This window comes from Anas platyrhynchos, chromosome 3 (genome assembly GCF_047663525.1).
Source record: "Anas platyrhynchos isolate ZD024472 breed Pekin duck chromosome 3, IASCAAS_PekinDuck_T2T, whole genome shotgun sequence".
Classification (NCBI taxonomy): Eukaryota; Metazoa; Chordata; class Aves; order Anseriformes; family Anatidae; genus Anas; species Anas platyrhynchos.
Window position 1 is genome coordinate 23,472,915 of NC_092589.1, and position 4,235 is coordinate 23,477,149.

The window sequence follows — 4,235 nt, forward strand, 5'->3', positions numbered from 1 at the left end:
GTAGACATTAAAAGGGGGACCGCTTGAGATAGCTGCTGATACATCAGCTCATGACGCTGAAGAAGGTTGTGTTTGCAGGATTCTCACAAGTCTTTTGTCTCAGAATATGCTTCTACTTTCTAATTTTAAATTTGAATCTGTCTGCTGGAGAATGACTCAGAGAAAGGTTGGGTGACTTAGTATGGAGGAAATTAGAAGTTCAGTCATAGTCAACCCAGACTTTTGATCCTGAGCCTGAGTCACATTAGTTGTACATACTGTAACCCCCACAAATATACAAAGAATCAAATAATTACTTTAAAAAAAAAAAAAAAAAAGAAAGAAAGAAAATAGTATCTGGGCTTTCATGAAGCTCTGACTCTGTCTTAGTCTGGAACTGAAAATGGAGACGAGGAAAAAAAGATACTTCATGCAGTTTTTCCAGCCCTATTTAATGAAAAAGTGCATACAGAATCTTGGCCTCACCATAACCATCAGCAACATTGTGCTTGGCTTCACTGGGCTACTCAGAAGTCCAAAGCATGTTAAGCATGTTTGGGATTCTCAGTTGACACAGTATAAATAAGGCTTCTTATTTCCTTCAGAAAACATCATCACAGCTGGTCTTGCTTGTCATTCTCAGAAAAGAGGGCAAAGATGCAAGGGACTGAGAGACAAAGTAGCTTCTCTCTTTATAATTTTTCTAAATAAAAAAAAAAAAAAAATGTTATGAGCAAAACTCTTACCCTATAATACCATACTAATTTTAAAGTGATTTAAAAATCAGTTGGAAATATATTTTCCCCATTTTAGAAAGGGAGTAATGGATGAATTTATGGAAACAATCTGCTTGCAAAAGGTCGCAGATAGAGGAAGATACAAGTAAGAGCTCATAGGCTTGCCAGCAATGCACCAGTAAATCCACTAGGAAATGGTGTTCTCCTATCATGCAGGGGATATCCAAAGCAAATTATGTCCTTCTGTAATATGATTCTTGCTGATTCATTAAAAAAAAAAATGCCTTGAGAATTCATCATGTTACTGTCCCCTTACTTAAAAAATCATATCTTGTGCTAATTTGGCCCCACATGCCCCCACTAAAGACCTCTTGTCATTTTATCTGAACATAAAGTTAATTTTCTGTGGTAATTTAAACCATGAAATATGTAGGAGATCACAGCCTATACATTTATAGTTGCTGGAATAACTCCAGTATTCATGATTTCCTTATTTTAAACCTTTTCTTTTTTTTTTCCTCACAACTGGAGAACACTGGTTTTGTGCAAATTTCCCCTCAATAACAAGACAATGAAAAGGAGAAAGAAAGTTGCCTGAATATTCCAGAGAGATTCTGAGAGTTAGATCAGAAATTGTGTCCTTCAGGGTGCAATCTTCCCAGCTAACCAGTGAGCTCTTGTGAGTACCAGACTAACAGAGAGAATTATTGAACTCTTTTCTTGGAAGTATTCCTCCTCTCCCCTCCCCAAACACACACGCTCTTTCACCATCTCATCTTCATGTAATCTTTTCCAAAAGATTAGAGAGGAAATCAGGGACCTTTGGAGGCTCTCAGGACACATCCTCGATGAGAGGCAGGCTTCACTATCCAGACCCTTCTCAGCAGCTCTGCACTTTGTAACTCTCAGTATGGGACATGAAAGACAAGTCTGAGGAAGAAAGGTCAGACCACAGAATGCAAGGGGAGATGCCCCTGCTTCTTGAGAAGATAAAGTATCTATTGCTTCTCAGACTTTCTTATTTCAATAACTTCCTGTAGGAGCACGATTGTACCCAGGACCATGTCTGCAGTGACAACAGCAAGGAAAGATGTACTCTGTTACAATCAAGAATGCAGCAGTGAGTAGTGCTGCCATCGTTAATCAGTTACTTCATGGCTGGTCCCACTGAAACCAGTGAGCGAGTGCTCTCAGCCGACGTTGAGCTGTTCCTTGGATGCCCTAGGGCAACAGTCCTGTTATACAGTCCCAAAATTATTGCCTTTACTTTAGCTGCAGCGCTTGCAATAGTACTTCACAGCCTGAATCAGATAGCAGTATGACCCTCAGTTCTCTCTAACAGGGAAGATGGCAAGTCCCTAACTTTATAATAGAGAAGAGTTTAAAAAATAAAATATTTTAAATTTTAAATGGTGCCAAAGAATGCCTTTAGGAAAGGGAAAGCCCACAGCAATATCCCAAGACAGGTCTCTAACACTGCTGAAATCTGAATTTTTCCACAATCAAAGAGTCATTTTTCTATTTTCATATCAAACCCAGAAAAGTTAACAGATTATTATTGTCCACTACACTTTTGCTGAGCTTAAATTGAAAAGGACCAGAAAGAAAGAAAAATCACTAGGCTACCCTCTCTGTGTATTTTAAATCTAATAACTGGTTTGCCTTACTCATTGTGACAGTGAGTCTCCTCTTTAAAAATTGTTTCCAGCAGTGCAGCCCTGAATTTTCTATTCTGTTTCTGCCCCTCAGGGGGGGAACTGTTATGATAAATTGGAGACCTAGTCTGAGATAATCTGTTCAATAGATGTAGTCACTTACTCAATTATATGAGCTCTACATCGCTGGATGAGTTTCTGGGAATAGGAGAACATGGATTTGGAGAAAGTTTTGTTTCTAAGAAGCTCAAATCTCTAGGGATCAGATACTCATGAGACTGCAGCCACTCTACATTAAAAAAAAAAAAAAAAGGAAAAAGGAGCATCTGCCCCCAGTGAAATGGGATGATGGCTCCTTCTCACCAAATAAACTGTCTATTTGAATGTTTGTTCAAAGAGAAACCACTTCTACAGCCTTCAGAAGCCATTTTAACAATTTTCTACATAAGTGACATGTAGTGCATTAGACTATTTTCTGGAAGTGAACGTCTGGTGAATATTTTTGTCTGTTTGCACAGGAAAGGTTTCATATGCAAGAGTTAAAGCAGTCATCCCAAAAATGCTGAATTCTTTCCTCCCATTTATTAGCATTCCAGTCAGCAAAATTGCAGACTAGTCATACCCCACTAGTCAGACTACCTGAACAAAGAGCAAATAGTTCATGACAAACTTCCAAATCCAAATGAAGTGATTCACAATAACTAAAACTGAATAGCTAGCTATTCATAAATAACTTACAAAGAGAACAAAGGTTAACCTTTGGAAAGTCATTTAGTACTCAGAGTTGGCCGTGATCTCTTTCTCACCCCTTAAAATAACAAGAGTGATAAAAAAAATAAAAAATAAAAATAAAAAATAGCAAGCTTTGAAAGACAAGCAACCTAATCTCAGAGAGATGAGCCCTTAGATCATGCTTGAAAGGCTATTGCTGGCTGGGAGCAACAATTACTCTGTGCCATTCTATGAGATGTGGGACCCCTGCGCCAAAAACCAGAAACAAGGCCAGAACAAGCACCAACTTGCCACTAGCAGTAAAGAATGCAAGAATGTAAAAATGCTGCTTTAAGTAGGCATTTCCAAATCCACAGGGCTCTCTGCCTGCTGATTACTTCAGCTTTCTTATTCTACCTGGCTCCACACAGGTCTTTATGGCACACTCAACACGGTATTTGATATTTTTTTTATTACTGTAGTAAACAAAGTGCTTGGCATCTCTGACCTATGATATTTTATTTCATCTATCCTTTTCCCCAGACAAAGTATGAAGAATCGAATATTTGAGACTTTCTTGAGCATGATTCATGATTCATGATTCATCATTCCAGCTGAGTAATATATAACTGTCTCTTCATCTCACACATCTTGTCTGATGTTTTGTTCCCAATGTGACCTTTCATATCACATCTTAACCTAGTCTGTGATTCTTAAGAATTACTGCTGAATAAGTATTACAATTTTCTTCTCTTTATAGGGAGCTATTTTTCAGGTTAGATCTGTTTAATGAAGACAAAACTCTTTTGATATATACAATATGTATGTTTCCTGTGATACACAAAACTACTCTTGTGTGTGCATACCAGATCATGGTTGACCTGTATTCACCCATCTGTGTGAGGGAAGACAATGTTAAAGAGCTAAACTGTAGGGGATGGGATGGCATTTCACTGATGATTTTGTTAGGGCCACCTGTATTATTACTACAGCTACATCTGCGATCAGTGTAGCAGAAGAGTCTGTTAGTTATTAGTGTTCCCAGAGGTAGCAAAAATAAACACATCCAAAATACTGTCATCTTTTGATTTCCTTTAATCATAAGTTTTAAAAGCCTGTGTCTTTGGAGCTGTTTTTAAACCAAGATATCAAA

At 37.9% G+C, this 4,235-nt stretch overlaps 1 long non-coding RNA gene across 1 annotated transcript; it reads right to left on the bottom strand.

Moving 5' to 3' along the window:
• Positions 1-412: 412 nt before the first annotated feature.
• LOC140001993 (uncharacterized) lies at positions 413-1,768 on the bottom strand. The gene is made up of 2 exons (XR_011807829.1): positions 1,537-1,768; positions 413-682 (listed from the first exon to the last, which is right to left on the bottom strand). It is a non-coding gene; the product is annotated as an uncharacterized lncRNA (long non-coding RNA).
• Positions 1,769-4,235: the final 2,467 nt, after the last annotated feature.